At 43.1% G+C, this 17,859-nt stretch overlaps 1 protein-coding gene across 4 annotated transcripts in view; it reads right to left on the bottom strand.

Moving 5' to 3' along the window:
• Plce1 (phospholipase C epsilon 1) overlaps positions 1-17,343 on the bottom strand; it is a 283,071-nt gene extending 265,728 nt beyond the window's left edge. For all 4 annotated transcript variants that reach the window (XM_076834573.1, XM_076834570.1, XM_076834571.1 and 1 more), the window contains exon 1: positions 17,167-17,343. The gene's annotated coding sequence lies outside the window, so the exon portion shown is untranslated. The remainder of the gene's footprint in view (positions 1-17,166) is intronic.
• Between the last annotated feature and the right edge of the window lie 516 nt (positions 17,344-17,859).

Here is a 17,859-nt window from a genome sequence, read left to right as displayed (position 1 = left end):
AGGGAAGAGCAGTTCACAACCCCCTCACACCTCAAGGCCCTCTGCTGTGACCTTGGCACAGTGGTACGCCTCCTCCTCACTTCTCCACTCCTCTAGACTGATGACTGTTTAAAATCCAGATTGATGGTGCTCCACCCTGCCAGTCATCCAAACAGCATACAACCAATTACTGCAAGGTGAGGCCTCTCTGGGGAGTTTTCTCATGCAAGGGCTCAAGTGACAAGATGGTGCTTACAAAGTTAGGGATCTTCCAGGAGGGCAAACCTAGGGGAAGAACCACAAAGGTGCCCCCTGCTCTAGGTTAGCTGGGTTCAAAAGCACAAGCTTAGTACCTGGTATTTTCCAGGTCCCAGGCTCAGTCCTAAAAAGAGAGACATGACAGAGGCTGTCACAGTGGAGTGGAAGAGACAGACACTAAACTGGGAACTCCAACTTCATGAGGTGAATCTGGCCTAGGGGTTGTCAAGAATAGGCTTTCTAGAGTGACTGATGCCTCGACTAAATTTAAAGTAACAGGATGGAAAAGAGCGAGTAGCACGGGATGGAAAGTCCACACATGGTGTTCAGGGAGCGCCGAGTAATGAAAGGCACTGGACATTTCCTGCTGGAGTCATGAGGGCTATGAGGTGGAGGCAGGGTAGGGCAAGGGACTGGGAGATGCACCCTGAGAAGCAGGCAGCAGCTACTCTCCTGCAGGCTACTTCAGACACACACAGGTAGAGGCTGTGGGACCATAAGCCTCATCCAGCAGCCCAGAGAGTGAGTCTAGCTTGGCTGGAATAGAACCCAGAAACTAAGAAGTGAAGTGTGACTTCGCTGAGCTGCGTGCGAGCTGGGAGGACTTGGGTAGGGAAGATCCAGACGTAGGGGGCTGAAGAGGAATAGCATGGCGGGAAGACAGTCCCAGCCAGATTTGTCTCACACGTGAGAACACTGGTTATGTCAATGACTCCAAATTGCTGGGGAAGCTGAGCCCAGGGAGCCTCTGGATAATGCAATTTCCTCCACAGCCTGGCAGAGCTCTTGCCAGGTGAAGGGAAAACCAGCTGGACTCCCTGCAGATTAGTCCCAAGGGGAACCTTCTCTGAGCCCCCAAGAGAAGGCAGCAGAAATAAAGAAGAGGGAAATTGGAGCCCTGGTGGTTCACATAAAATATTGATGTCCTCAGTTTACTTGAAAGACATGATATGATTCAAACAGGAAAGGCAGGAAAACAGAGAGAGACAAAGACAGAAATGGAGAGCACGTCATCAAGTTGAGATAAAGCAAGTACAGAAGAAATTTCCCTTCGTTTTCTTTCCCAGCGGCCCTTACACTGGAGCTGCCTCAATTCCATGCACTCAAGAAACAGGAACTAGTATACCAGCTACTTACAAGGGGTTATGTTCTCAGGAGCTTTCAAGAATTTTAAGCTTTGGGTATTTATGTGGATATTTGTAGAAAGAAAATGTTCTCAAACCCAACCCACCTCTCTCCTGATCAATCTACCCCTTTCAGCTTTGGTATGGAAATGGGGAGAAAGCCAGAAGTCCCCATCTAAGTAAACTCACAATTCCCTTCCTCCCTACAACTTCTGCTCCTTCAGCTGAATGGCACCAAGAGGTCCTGCCTAGGTTGAGCACAGCAATTCCCTGTCACAAGAGGACAATGGCATATTAATAGTTGACCCCTGAGGGTGACAGGTCTAGGGTACTAATGGGCAGTCATTAGAGTTCACCTTAATAATCTAACCATGTTTCCTCCCTGCAAGGCCTAGGCAAATGACTCAGTCTCTCTCATCTACTTCTGCATCCCCAAATGGTCTCCTTCCCTGCATCTCATCAGTAATGTTAAGAAGTTGAATTTTCTGCTTGCTTTCTTCCTATGTGTTTCTTTTTGCCTCAGAGAGATTATTAACTCCTGGCTTGCTGTTTACCAAAAGATCCCAGCCCCTGCTCAGCTGTCTCCTAGAAATGAATACCTGCAGGACAGACAGACAAAAACGTGGGAAACAAGGTATATTCCACCCATAGGTGAATGAGTAAATAAAACATGGCACATTCAATTCCAAGGAAACAGATTTTATTGTTTTCATGATTTAGATCTAGATAAAGGTACCTGGAAGGATTATCAGAGCATATTGTTACATTTTAAAAAATAAATTGAATAAAATAGTAGGATTTATCTAAATCAAAACAAAACCACACACAAAAAAACCAAAAGTATATGTTGATGTACGTGTGTGTAACAATACAGATTCGTAGTGGCGCACGCCTGTAATCTCAGGGGCTCGGGAGGCTGAGGCAGAAGGATTGTGAGTTTAAAGCCAGCCTCAGCAACGGTTAGGCACTAAGCAACTCAGTGAGACTCTGTCTCTAAATAAAATACAAAACAGGGTTGGGGATGTGGCTCAGTGGTTGGGTGCCCCTGAGTTCAATCCCCAGTACCAAAAAATAAATAAATAAATAAATAATACACACACACACACACACACACAGGGAAAAAAAAAGACTATAGTAATACCTACAGAATAACAGTGATTAGTCTTGAAAAAGAAAGTAGCGGGGCTGGGGATGTGGCTCAAGCGGTAGGTAGTGCGGTCACCCAGCATGCGCGAGGTGCTGAGTTCGATCCTTAGCACCACATAAAAATAAAATAAAGATGTTGTGTCCACCGAATACTAAAAAATAAATATTAAAAAATTCTCTCTCTCTCTCTAAAAAAAAAAAAAGAAAGAAAGAAAAAAAAAGAAAGTAGGACTATATGGGGATTAACCTAAATTATTATATGTTGTTCATCCTGCAGAGCTTTCCTTTAATGAGTTAAATAGCACCAGGAAGGCAGCAGAACTAGTTCCCACTTGGGCAAGGGTTTATTTGTCCTGCTTATCTCAAGTTAGGGCCAACAATGCTAATGATTCTAAATAGCAGCAGCCACTCCTTGGCCATCCCATCCCCTCCCACCCACAGCTTCAACTATCACCTCTATGGATGACTCCCAAATGCCTCTTTCCAGACACAGTCTCTCCCCCACATTACAGTCCTAACTTTCCAGCTTCCTTTTGGGTGCAGCCAACACACCGTGCACATAGCCAGACTTTCGTCCTCCCCCTTCCCTCTCTTTCGCTCTTCTGCCTGGCTTCCTCCTTCCTATTCACTGGTACCTCTTTTTGCCCAGGAACCCAGAAAGGAAAATTCTAAGTCATCTAGCCCTCTTTATTCACATCCTCAACCCCCAAGTATTCAATTAGTTGTTTACCTTCTGGTGATTTTTCCAAAATGGTCTTCTTTCTGTTACCACTGACAGCTCCCCTTCGTGTCCTTTCCACACATCACCTGGGCTAAGGAATCACTTCAAGTGGTCTTTCTGTCCTTGATTGCTTTGATCCACCAACTAGTTGGCCCATGGGGTAAAGCCCAAAATTCCAGTCTGTAGAGGTCACTTTGAGCCTCTATTCTGTCACCTATTGTATTAGCTGTCTCTCCCGCTTTGAGTCATCTGCAAATCTGGGAAATATGGCTTTGTGCCTGGTCTGTGTATCTGATAAAAATGTTAAAGCAGGCTGAGCCTGCTCTGACTACAGAACTCTTTCCAGTGCAACCCAGAGCTTATCATTAGCATAAAGAAAGTAACTTTAGGGGCTGAGGTTGTAGCTCGGCAGTAGAACACTTGCCTAGCACGTTCAGAGCCCTGGGTTCGATCCTGGGCACCACATAAAAATAAATAAAATAAAGGTATTTGTCCATCTACAACAAAAAATTTTTAAAAAGTAACTTTAAAAAAAAAAACTTAAGTGTTAAATGCTTTTCATTTATATCTTTCAACAATCCCTGGTAGGAGGTGTTGTTATCCCAGTTTTAGAGATTCTGAGACTGAGGTTGAGAATAGGTAACTCATGAGAAGCCTCACCACTATTAACTGGTCAAGGTCACATTTAAACACATCATTGGATTCTAGAGCTCATGTTTTTTCTACCACACAGATGGAAACTGACCTTCTAAAACATAAAGCACACGATTCTTAATCTGTATGGAGGATCTTCCATATTCTAGCCCCAAACCTACCTTTGCAACAATAGACCATACTGCGTGTTAATAAATTCCATGTGCTTTATTTCATTTAATCTTCACCATATCCCTTCAAGGTAGTACTATAATTATGTCCATTTTACAGATTCGAAACTGGTATATAAAGAGATTAAAACTTGTTTAATGTGTAAATCATAAATTATGTTAAAAAAATTTTTTTTGTAGTTTAATCAAGGCTGCCCATCCAGTATATAGCATAGCGAGGTAAAACCCAGGCCTGCTTTACTAGAGAGATATTTAGGGGGTAGAACAATCAGGAATTTCCACTAGTGCAATAAGTCAATATGTATTATTGAGAACCTTGGTCGCAGGCTCGATATTGTGCGAGGACTGGAGGTGAGAGAAATGAACAATCAACAAAGGTCCCTGGCCCTGGCTTCATGGAACGCACACTCTACTGAGAAAGGTAAACATTAACATGGAAGGCAGCAGGGTGTGGTGAGGAAAGGAAGTAGAAGCCACCATGGGTCTTGGTGAAAACCACGCAATAGTGGGGGTGAGGTTTCTGGCCTTGGCAAGTGGGTCAGTAAAAGCTGGATTCCCTACAATGGAGAACACAGAAGAAGCAGGTTTGGGGAAAGATTGAGTTCAATTTGGAATACAAGCTTCAGGGAGATGCTAGGCAAGCAGCAGTTTATGCAGCACAGGGAGGGGTGGGCTGCAGAGCAGTCTGATAATGTGGGTGGTCAAAGTATGCTCAACATATGGAGCTGAGCAACCCCAACGTAGGTGGGTTGAACAAGAGTAGGCCTCAAAGGAGACCCCGCCTACCTGGCCATCATGCCATACCCTGCCTCTTTTGCACTCTGCTCTCAGCACCAGGACACTCTAGCTCCCTCTCCTGGCTCAAGCCATTTAACAGCTGGTTGGGGACAGATTTCTTGGAAAGGACGTTGAAATTTTCATGTATTTGGACCAAAAGGTCTTTGATGGCAAATCTTAGGTGTCGAATTAGGAATGCCTTATTACAGAACCTATCCAAGTACTCAAGTTCAAAAAGAGTAATGAAAGCAATAAATCCATAGTAGAGCATTTATGTGAACTAGTTACTCCAGATGAACCTGAACTCTTCCTCAATACAAACAACTTCACCCCTGGGCATTTTCCCACATTTCCCCTGAGCCTCTGCTCTGCAAAAAACTAGTCATGATATGAGCCTTTGCTGCCTCTCCTTGTACATTCTAACCTAATTCATTGGAATGTGCAGCCTTACCTCCAGAATTCTTCAAAATGAAAAGAAATATCTTCAGAAAAGAAAAAATGAGGGTGGAAATGTTTTCCTAAGGAAAACACCAAGTAGCAGCAATAGAAGCCTCTTTCCCATGAGTCAAGTTACAGAGTTTTAATCAAGCCCCTGTAGCAAAATATTGTCAAAATGTACAACTTATAAATGACCCGTCTCTTTTTAGGCTTTACATTACCCTTCCACAAAAAAATAAATACCTGAAGTACTGAGAAACAGAGAGTTAGCAACATTTTGTTTATATAATTACAGAAAATGTCAGGTCCTCACCTGCATTATCATCTGGTTCAGGTAAAGTTCAGGGTCGCAGGAGATGTGGGCTCTTGGTTACCTGAATCCCCATCAGTCAGCATGATACATGACACATAGGATTAACTGTTGAATGGATGGCTAGTGAGTGAACAAGAAAATATGGACTAAAAAAATTGTAGAAAAAAATAAGGAGGCAGGGAATGCAGGAGATATTAAGTGGCAAGAATGTGAGGAGGGCTAGGTGAAAAGGCAACCAATCACCTTCTGCCAACTTAGGCTACGCTGCTTCTCATCTTGTCCACAAAGACACAGAATTGTTAAATCTCTAGGTCACTTCTGGGAACTATAGCCACTATCCATTGCAAACCAAATATTTGCCATTTAATTGTTTTCTTAAGTTTTATAACTGTTTTTTCTTTTCCTTTGTATATGCCTTAAGAACACTTTGTTCATTTTAACCTTTCATCTAAACTAAAACTTGACATTAAATTTGACTACCAACTTCTAAGATAAGGCTGCAGCCCCAGCTGCCTTTCAGGTTTGCTGCTCCAGAAAAAGAGGTCCACACTCCAGGTCTCAAGGTTGGTGACTAACCAGCTAAGAGCAGACCTGCAGTTCTGCCTATCTTGTGAAGAGCACAAAGAAATAAGTGTCCTTTAAAAAAAAAAGAAAGAAAGAAAAAGTGTGTGTGTCGGGGGGTGTAATTCTATTTTCATCTCACAGGAAGGCAAATTTAGAGGCTACATTTGATTAAAACCCATTAAGTGGGGGCTGGGGTTGTGGCTCAATGGTAGAGTGCTTGTCTAGCATGCGTGAGGTATTGGGTTTGATCCCCAGCACCACATAAAAACAAACAAATAAAAAAAAAGATGTTGTGTCCATCTACAACTAAAAAAACATTTTTTAAAAATCCATTAAGACCCAAGTTCTCAATTCTGTGAATATGTTCCATTTTTTTATAGGTGTTCCAGATCTGGAAGAAGGGAACAAAAATGGATTTTAACACCAGTACTTCTTCCAAGAAGAAGACAAGCCTCAATTAACCAATCCATGGTGTGCACTTCATTCCCCTGACTGCCTCCCCCATAAAGTGGCCCCAGCTCCTTCCCACATCTGAAGCTGCTCCTGTCACTCTTAGGAAAGCACTAGGGGTCTCCTGGAATTCAATCTATGCACACTCAAGAGCAGCAAGCTAATTTTAATTGGGGCCTGTCATGATTATGGTTAAAATAGAACTATATTTATTTAATTCCAAAGTAAAATCTAAATGGGTTCTGGATTAATGCTTCTATCTTAGAGACATAACTCCTTTACAAAATAACACAACTGAATTGCAGAAACGGTTAAATAGCAGAAAATTTGTTAACATGATACACAGCAGTAGGTCAAATGTGAAAAAAATTATATTATTATCTCAAAGATGACCTTTTTGACATTTGATAAAAATTCAACTCCTGCTGGCCATGGTGGCATAACCTGTGATCTCAGGGGCTGGGTGGGAGAAGGGAGGGGTGGTGTGCAGGGAGGTCACTGAGGCAGGAGGATCACAAGTTCAAAGCCAACCTTAGCAAAAGCCAGGCTGGGGATGTGGCTCAGTGGTTGAATTCCCCTAAGTTCAATTCCCTGTACAAAAAAAAAAAAAAAAAAAAAATCAACTCCTGTTCACATCTTTTAAAGTTGTGAATATAAAACCACTTCCCCAAAGTGATTTAAACTATTTTAAACCAAAAGAACTAACATCATACTCACTAGTAAATATAAAAAGCATTTCCATTAAAATATGGAATAAAATAAAGGCCTATTTTATATAAAATCACTAATATTTGTGGATAATATGATTCTCTATCTATAAGACCCAGAAGAATTAAAATAAAGTTGACTTAGTAAAAATAAATTATTTATTTTAGTAAAAATAAAATTAAGTTGATTTAGTAAAAAATATAAAACATGTAAAAAAGTAAGAAAGATAGGATTAATATGAAGAATTTAGCAAAACATTACTGAAAGAAAAATAAATTGAGTAAAACAAGAAACATATTGGAATGAAAAGACTAAATACTGTAAATACATTAATTCAGGAAGAATTAAAATGTTTATTATTACCACAATTAGAATTTCAATGGATTTTGGAGATTTTGACAAAATGTCTTGAAATTTAATTTGCAAGAATAAACAAGGAGAAAGAAGGAAAATCTGAATATGTACAATGAGACAGAATTTGCTCTGTGAGGTAGTTATATAGGTAACAAGGTTAACATAAATAGTACAGTGTGGCACTCACTGAAGAATAAGGGGCAGACACCTTAGACCTTAACTGATACTAGAATACCCAATACATACTTAGGAATCAATTAGGATTATTCAAGAAATAATATAAGAAAATTATTATTTAAGCAGTTAGAAGACATAAACAGGAAAATTTTGCCCAAAAATATGATAAAAAGATGTTATATATTAATCTTAAATTCACTGAGAAATCCTAAATTTTAAATGAAAGAAAGGAAAGGGAGGGCTGGGGATGTGGCTCAAGCGGTAGCACGCTCGCCTGGGTTCGATCCTCAGCACCACATACAGATGAAATAAAGATGTTGTGTCCACCGAAAACTGAAAAATAAATACTAAAAAAAAAAAAAAAAAGAAAAAAAGAAAGGAAAAGGAAAGAAAAGACAAATGGGCATAGAGCATAAGTAATGAATCAAGAAAAATCAAATTGATGTCTTTCATTAAATGATTTAAAGAAATGCACAAACCATTAAATCACAAATTTTGCTTACCAAACTGGCAAAAGTGAAAAATAAGAAAGCATCCCCAAAACTGATATCTCTCACTGCAACACCACTTGTAAAGACCACTCTAGTGTATCATTCGAACTGCAAATTGGAACATTTTTGGAGGGCATTTTTGACAATACCTAACAGAAACCTCTAAAAAAGCGCCCTTTAAACTAGTAATTTCACTTCTCGAACATTGTGCTAAAGAAAGAATTAGAAGCCAGGTGTGGAGATGGTACATAGTAGTTGGAAGACTGATTCAGGGCATCATTTGAGATCAAGATTTTTGAGACCTGCCTGGGCAACAAAGTAAGACCTCATCTCAAAAAAAAAAAACTAAGGATCTGAATAATGGTGAGTTATTTTGATAGGGAAAAAATCAGGGATGAGCTAAACATCCAATAAGGAAATAGACAAGCCCTACGGTATAGAACCACTTGAATAAAAAGACTCAACCAATGAAATTAAAGTTTGGAAACATTTATTGTCTTGGGCACCTCTTCGTGATGGAATGTGAAGCAAGGAACCCAGAATCTAAAATTGTGTATGATGTATTTTTTTAAGAGATAGAGAGAATTTTTTTAATATTTAATTTTTTAGTTTTTGGCAGACACATCTTTGTTTGTATGTGGTGCTGAGGATCGAACCTGGGCCACATGCATGCCAGGCGAGCGCACTATTGCTTGAGCCACATCCCCAGCCCGTGTATGATGTATTGATGTTACAATTTCAATTTTGTTTGAACAAACAAAAGCCCTAATTCTACCTCTCTGCAGCTAGAAGGCTTTGGGAGAGGGCCAAGCTTGCACCTCTCTCCTTTCCTGCCCTTAGTTCTAATTATTGGATGGCACAGAATCTAACCAAAAATTAGTAAACCATAAACAATGTCTACTGTTTGTATTTAAAATTAAAAGATAAAGTGCAGAATTTTATTTGTTGAAATTATGTTTTGAAGATATTTTAAAAACTACTATCTCCTAAAATCGGTGACATATTTTAGACCTGACTGCTTAGATGGTATAGTTCTTTAGACATGCCCAGCATGGCTAGAAATAAGCACACTCTCTTCTCCTCTGTGACTAATTTGATCTGGGTTTGCCTGCCTGCAACGGGAACACCCTTCACCTGTTGTCAACTGTCCCATGACTTGGCACTGGAGTAGCCAGAGCCATTCTCAGCACAGGGCAGTGCTAATCCTAATCCCAAGAGATATCACCAGAGAACACAAGGCTGTCTGACTGCTATGTTGCATTGACAGTGCCAGAAAGTCGTTTTTGGAGTTCTTTTTGCAAATGTATATAGCTTTCACATGTAGCTCAAAAAGTTCATATCTTTGTCTCCTAGATTCCAATAATAATTGAACATTACTTCTATCACAACTACCAGTCCCTGCTGTGAATTTTAAAATGGTGTCCAAGCCACAATTGAGAGAAAAATCTCAAGCACAGTAAACCAGGCAGGGTTAAGGACCAACTAGTGGAGAAGTGAATGGAATCAGACCCCAGCAGTTAACAAAGCAGCTCAAGCTCAGTCATGTCATCCAAATTCATCCTGTCTTGCAAGGGGGGGTGGTGGTGTGTGATGGAGGGAGATACAATTTCATGCCAAAAGCATTTAACTTCTGTGAATTTTATCCACCTCTCTGAGATTGACAAAACAGGCTAGTTGAGAGCCCTTCAATTCTTCCAGGCAAACATTTCACAGGTGAAAATATGTTCATCAATGAAATCTGAGTTCCTGTTATGAATAACAACAGGCAAATTGAAACTTTCTTTAGAAATGACAGTAACTTGAAACAACTCCAGTGATATCCAAATTAAACTGTGTTATATGATATTTTAATCCCAGGCGTGTATAGCATGTACTTGGTTACATGTGTTTTTCCCAAATGATCTTTTTTCCATTCCCTGGATTTTCCATAGTCAGTAATATTATATAGTTTAAACCTAAAATGAAGTCATCAAAACAGTCTCTCCTTGCTGCTTCTTTAATTCTGAGTACAGCAGCCCTCCTGTTTTATTATTATAACATAGCTGTTCCCACCAGGCAATAAAAATACACAAATGCTCGCTGAGTTCTGTTAAGAGATCTGGACTTGGGTGCACCCACAATCAGCCCCTCTGAAGGAGACCTTTCACTATTATGGCAAGTAGAGCACATTTCATGGAAGCGGCCACACAGCCACAGGGCCATAGCAGCAATGCCACCACCAAATAGAAATAACAGATTTTGATCCCTCATTACTGATGACGACTCTGGGCAGTTAGTACTGTCCGACTAACAACTCTGCCAAGGTTGGCCTCCCATTCATGTTTATATTTGGGTTTCCCCAGGTACCTCCTCAGTCCTCTTGAGTGGCCCAGTGCTCACTGCCTCAGGGAAGGAATGTCAGGTGGGGAAAGGGACCTGTGAGTCTTTTGGGCTTTTATTTTCAAAAATTAAGTCCTAAGAGCAGAGGGGAAAGGTGTCTCAGGCTTTAAGTCTGTAATATATTCCAAACTGGGGGCAGAAGTAGAGGGGGAGACTGGAGCTTCACTGCGCCCCTCCCATTTCAGGCCCTATTAGCTGGGGGAGGAGGAAGAAGGGGGAGGAATGTGTTGTGGGCCTTAAAGCAGAAGAGACCCTGTTTCCAGAGGGAGGCAATGAACTCTCAGAGGCTTCAGAGAGGCACAACTAGGCAATCATGAGTAGCTCAGAGTCACTGTACCTAAAGTCATCTGTGGTCAGAGACAATGAACATTTAAGTGGCAGACAGCAGGGAAGGCAAAGTGAGATCTCCAGCGGCAAAAGAAACCTCATAGAGAGATGAGACTAAATGATTTTTCTGCCATGCATTTGGGATACTCCAAAACAACAGAAATAACTGAAGTGGCTACTATTTGGGTTGAATTCTTGTTTTATGTCAAGTACTGTTCTAAGCCCTTTACATGGATTATCTCATCTAATTCTCACAACCTATTTGACAGGTACTGCTATTACCCTTCCATTATATGGTTGAGGGCTTTTCCACCAAGTATCACAAAAACCATAAGGAACAGAGCCAAGATATAAACAAATCCAAGAAACCTGGCTCCGGATCCCAATTTGTAAAATGAAATTTGGGAAAATCCAGTTATATTTCTTGCACATCCAGTCTGTGGGCTTTAAGGTCACATATATAGTGTCTTAACTTTGGGTGTAATTCTTCTCAAACCTCTCTCTGTGTCTAAACAGAAATCTGCTTTTCTGCAAAATCTAAGACAGAGCCCCAATATATGGAAGCAGCAGGGCTGCTCTGTAGGAACAGAGTCAAGAGCTGAGATCTTCATCCAGCATCTCCCTCACCCTGCAGAGGCCCCAAGCCCTCCTGGAACGCAGTTTAGAACCCCTGGTCCAAACCAATATCACTTAGAATTATGTGCTTGAGAGACAGAAGCAGCCCTGCTAGAATAACCACCCACCAGTGCAATCAAAGAGAAAAGGCAAAAAGAGCTTCCCTATCCTGCTCACCACCCCCTGAGGGCCTTTGCCAAATGATCCCATCCCAGCCTGACACTAACCAGCTCCAGTCCGAGCACGGAGCACCCGAGGGGCCAGAAGAAGGTGGAATTCAGGGCCGGAGGGGAGAGTCAGGAATGAGGCAAATCCAATAAACAGGCAGAGGTGGGAAGCAGAGCCAGCGGGGCGCCAGGGCCAGCGGTCTGTGGTGAGCAGGGAGGCTGGTCCTCTGCTGCAGGCGCAGAGGTGGGAGCGGAGGCCACAGGCACTGCGCTCCAGCCAGCTGCGCGCCAGAGGGGACCATGAGAAAGGAATGCATGAGAAAGGAATGGTGAGAACTGACCAGCATCTCAATAGCCAGAGCTGGGGTGGGGTGGGGGACAAAAACCAACAGCATTGCCCTTCTCACCAATTCAAACATCGCCTTTTCCTTACATACAAGAACGCACCACTCAGTGGCTGATACCGTCGGGCATATCAGAAATGGCATATCAGAAACGTGGGCATCTGGGAGCACTGTGGGACAGTTAAGAAAGCCAGAGTGCTCTCCCACATCCCAGCTCTCCCATGTCCCTGTTGGGGAATCTTAGGCAATTTACTTAACTTCCCAGGGTCTCAGGTTCCTCCACTGCTATGAGCCCAAGACATCAGCACCTACCTCAGAAGGTGACTGTGGGAACATACATAATGGAGTAACAACATACATAATAAAGCACTGTGGGACCCAGGACACAAAGTTCCCACTAAAGGCTGGTTTATTGTTCTCTTATTGGGATAGCTTTAAATTCACTCCTCAGGGCTTGCTTTTTCTCTTCATGCTTCATTAGTTTCTTTTTTTTTTTATTTTATTTTTTTATTGGTTATTCAAAACATTACAAAGATTTCAGAATCACATCGGTTACACATCCACATTTTTACATAATACCATAATAGTAACTGTTGTATTCTGCTACCTTTCCTATCCTCTACTATCCCCCCTCCCCTCCCCTCCCATCTTCTCTCTCTACCCCATCTACTGTAATTCATTTCTCTCCTTATTTTTTTCCCATTCCCCTCACAAACTCTTATATGTAATTTTGTATAACAATGAGGGTCTCCTCATGCTTCATTAGTTTCCTATGGCTGCTGTAACAATTGTCATGAACCATGGTTTAGTTAATACAAATCTGTTATCTTACAGTCCTAGAGGTCAGAAATCTAAAATGGGTTGGCAGGACTGGTTCCTTCTGGAGGCTCTAGGGAAAGAATCTATTTTCTTGCCTCTTTATCTACCTATCTATCTATTTACTTTTGTGCCTCAGAGGTAAACTTGCTCCCTGGCTACAAGAGAAGACCCTGCGGAGCCCATGCTAAAAAGTACACACAAATGAGAGCATCCAGAACATATTCTCATACTCCAAGGAGAAACTCTGGGGTCATCCCAGAACTTCAAATGCTGGTTTGGATCAAAAAGCCAAGAAGGGACTACCTAGACCTGCCACTAGTGAAAAAGAAAGTCTATTCTTGTCCCTAAAACAGTCCTGCAGTTTTTCAGTCAACCTCCTAAAAGAAAAGAGGAACGTAGGACCCTCTGGAGAGACTGCCATCTGAGTCAGATTGATCTACACCCTCCAAAACCACCCTAGGAGGACTCAGAACCCAGGTGGGCCACCAAAATGGTTCCATCTGTAGCTCTCCTTGGTTTACACTAAAACCAAACTATCCCTTCCCTCCAGAGAAATGGCTGTGTGTCTGCAAGCCCCCCTATGCCCCAGGTTTCAACAAGGGCCCAGTGGTTTCACCAACACCCACAATGAATGACCTTTTCCTACCAGTTCTTACACAGTAAATGGCTCAAAACCAAGTGAGGTTGGCACAGGATGGAAAGGGACAAGTTAAACAATAGCTAAGTACAACTATCACGGTGGCTTAACTACTCACAGCTTTCAAAACCTCAACTGCTAAACAGTGTAGCCATAGCCTTATCTGAAACTTTCCAATAAGCCGAGTTAAAGCTATTAGGTTTCAGCCAGTCATTCGTTTTAGATTATGAGTCTGCTTGGACTTAGTCCTGACTCTGGCACTTTCTTGCCATGACTTAATGCAAGTTACTTAACCTTTCAGTGCCTCAGTTTTCTCATCTTCAAAATGGACATAATAATGGAAGCCCACATCCCCCATCCAAAGATGAGAATCCACTGATTCAGAAATTTGAGGGATTTTATAAAGGCAAGAGTGTGCATATGCCATCTGTTACATGACATCCCAGTGAAATCTGTAGCAAATCAAATATGCCCATTATTTCTGGAATAAAAATGTATGAGTAGTTTCTCACCAGGTGACAAAAGGAGAGACTATCATAACCTCATCTCAGTTCAGACCACATGTTATTGACAAATTCATAAAAGCCCCTGTTTTCAGAAGACTTTTTAAATTTTGGAACTATAAGTAAAAGATGAGATGTCTAGCATTTACTGCCTAATGTAATGTAATTCTAATTAATAGTTAATAGATGTCAAGTGGTTGGAACAGTGCTTAGCATATAAGAAGCACTACATAAGGTTATCAATATCAATTTCTATCATTTCCATCTGAAGAGACTCCATAGGGAATCATAAACAGGAAATTAAATTTATGACTTTATAAATTTGGTTTAAAAACCAGTTCAGCCTGGAGATTGACAGGCATTAACCTTTGGAAAAAAATCTCAAGGGAAGCTAAGATAATGGAAATGTTCTACATTTACACTGTCCAGGACAGTGACCACTAGCCACATGGAGCTATTGAGCATGTGAAATATGGCTAATTGTATTCATCTTAATTTATTTAAATTTAAATAACCATATATGGCTAGTGGCTATCATACTGAACAATGCAGCTGTACAGAGCTAGGTTACCAATCTGGTTTGTTGTATTTAATCACAACACAGCTGAATTAGAACTGAATAACAAGAAGACTGTGTTCTGCATCCAGGAAGCAGAGAGGATCACAACACGCTGCAGAGAGTTTGGTCTTCCTGTCCAGGCCCACAGTTGGCCCATGGTAAAGCGTATCTTTCTCCACTCACATCCCACTTCCTCATCTCCAACTGTCCCCTTCCCAGACCTCACATTAATTGGGTATCATGCTTCTGGAAGCCCCATCAATATCTCCCAGGCTTCCTCTAGAAGCAACACATTCTGCAATCGCCGGCCTTCCCTCCCCTCAACCAAACTCCCACTAGCTGAATGCCAAAGATCTCAACCGGATTTGGGGAAGAAAGCAAATTCACACTTTTATTTAATCATTTCTCACATTCATAATTTCATCAAACAAATTCACACTGTCAGTTGTTTGTTTTTTTCTGGCTTCTTCCCTGATTCTCCCTCTGAGTTCCTGTTTGTGGTTGCTGTTGTTGTTCACAGCAGGAGTCAGGGCAGAGGCAGCAGGAGCCAGAACTGAGCTGCTATTCTCTTATACAGGCTGCTGTGGGAGGCAGGGGCTGCCAGCACACACACACACACACACACACACACACACACAGAAGCAGAGGAACCTGGATCTGTGCAACTCCCTCCTCTTGCCCAGGCATGGGAAACATCCCTTGTTCTCTGCTTAGGTGACTCTTCTGCCATGCACACTCCTTTTCAATCTTCCTTTGCTCATTTAGAAAGTTGTAAGTAACAAACTGCATAGTAAACAAACTTTTAAAAGCATATAACAAAAGCTCAGAGACATATGTAACTAAGAATGGGTACAAATGGATAAAGAAAACCAACCACGTTCATTGGAATCTAGCGGCACCACAATCCACTTGAGTACAAAATTTTAAAGGACACCAGGTCAAACCTGGAGCATATTCAAAGAGCTGTGTTTCCAGAATGATTGAAAGAACATTCCCTCAGCTTAATCTCACCTCTTACCTGGTTCCCAAGGTATGAACCAAAGATGATCAGAAGACATTCCCACATATAAAGAAAATTTCCCCTGTGGAATTTTAAGAGAAGGATAGTGCTAATGGTAAATATTATACATTTTTAAATCTTTTCAATTATATTCTCTCTTCAAAAGTAGAGATTTACATTGTAGAACAAAATTCTTAATGTTTTAACACTGGCCTACAACTACTTCTAGAGCAACTTCTAGGTGCAAGCACTGTGCCCAAAAAGTCACAGTTGATGCCTTCAGTAGGGAAATGAGATGTCTACATAAATAGCTCTCATAGGAGGTGGAGAGCATAAAGGCACCTCGAGGAATCAGACAGGGAGAGGTTGGCTATTGCAGGCTGAGGTATCAGGGAAGGCCTCACAGTAGCAATAGAACTAGCGTGAAGGCTGGTTAGCATTTACACTGGTGAATGTGAGCCAGGAGAGGCAACCAGGATGAGAAAAGAACATTCCAGATGACACTGTCAGGTATTCTTCAGAAAAGTATTCTCTAAGACATGGCTGCAAATGACGGCCCACCTCTCCCTTCAGTGACAACTGGGCACCTATACAGGCATTTATGGGATCACCTGCAACCACCTCCTCAAGACAGGCTCTCAACAATTCTTCCTATGGAGGTTCACCATTGTTGGCCTTGGTGTTGCCCATCTGTGGCCTCAGTTCTGCCCCACCCCTACAGGGGTTTCCTTCAAGAAACCTATGGGAATGCAGGAATCTAGCAGAGATTCAAATGACCTGAAATTACCAAATAAAACTTTTCAGTGAAGTGAATCCTACTTAACACCTATTGGGGCAGTCACTATTTAAAATGACACTGACGAATCATTAAACAGTGAATTTTTACTTACACTGAAGAATTAATTGAGTCAATTGAACCAAGTTTCTCATGGCTTAAATACTGGACAAAGGTGGGAGGGAGGTGGCTCAACAAATTAACACTTGCACTCAGCATGGGCCAAGGACTTCTAGATCTAGGTTATTCACTGAAGGGGGTGTCGGAAAAGAGTTAGCCATGCTTCTTGTCACCAGTTAGAGTGGGACCAGGTCCAAGACTGTATTTTCTAGGACTTGAGGTAGATAAATCTCTCCTGGAACAATCTCTCCAACACTTTCTTCGAAATACTGCTGCTAAGTTCCGCCACAATTTTTTTTTTCTTCTTTGTACTGGCCACCTCCACACCATACACACAATATGAAGTGGGACTTGAGACAGGCATCTGAAGGAGCGAGGAACGCTCTTACAGGGTGACCTCCCGCCCATGCGATGGCTGACCCGCATTTCCTCGGGGATCGCTGGTCTCAGTCCTCCCCTGGGAGCGTGAGGACACCCATCCGCAGGTACGCGGAGTCAGGCTGGTCCTTTTGGCGCGTCCACAGCCCTGAAAGACAACCAGCCCAGCTCTCCCCTTCTCCAGTCCTCTTAGACCGAGCTACAGAGCCGCTAGCTCACCTTTCATCTTCTGGCCCGTCGCGCCGGCGTCCCCAAGTGCCGTGTCCCTCTGGGACTGCGGTCTGCGCGCCCGTCGCTAGCGGCGTGGGGAGTCCCAACTACTGGGTGTTGGGAGCGGATGCCCAGGAACTCCTAAGAGCCCAGCAAGTGCCCGGGAGGCAGAGCCCGGAGCGCGCCGCCGCCCCTCCCGCCGCGCGAGCCCGCGGGGCTCCGCCGCCCGCCAGCGTTGCCGGCTGCGCCCGCGCCGTTCCTCGATCCGCGCCCGCCCTGCTGTGCGCGCTGCCCCGAGCGCGGCGGCAGCGCGGCGCGGCGCGGCGCGGGGCCCCCGCCCTGGGCCGGGCTTTCCCAGAACTCGCCCGCCCCGGTGAGAGGCCGCGAGCGCCGCCGCGGGCCGCGGGGCGGCCGAAGGAGCGGCTTGTGCCGGGCCCGCCCCCGCTTGGACCGCGTGGGGAAGGCGGGCGCCGAGGGCGGACCCGGCCGCCACCCCCGCCCTGGCTGCCAGCGGCGAGACCCCCGCGCAGCCCCTTGGCCGGAGGCCCCAGAACTGTCCTTTGGCCCAGGTATGCGGGCGACAGCGCTACTGGGTCGCGGGACTCTAGGAAAGGCGGGAATTGGTCACACTTGGACTCTAGGAAAGGCGGGAATTGGTAATCACACTACCTTCTGGGGACCATCCCTGGTTGACAGATATGG

The sequence above is a fragment of the Callospermophilus lateralis genome, chromosome 15 (genome assembly GCF_048772815.1).
Source record: "Callospermophilus lateralis isolate mCalLat2 chromosome 15, mCalLat2.hap1, whole genome shotgun sequence".
Lineage (NCBI taxonomy): Eukaryota > Metazoa > Chordata > Mammalia > Rodentia > Sciuridae > Callospermophilus > Callospermophilus lateralis.
This window is presented reverse-complemented; position numbering and strand designations above follow the sequence as displayed.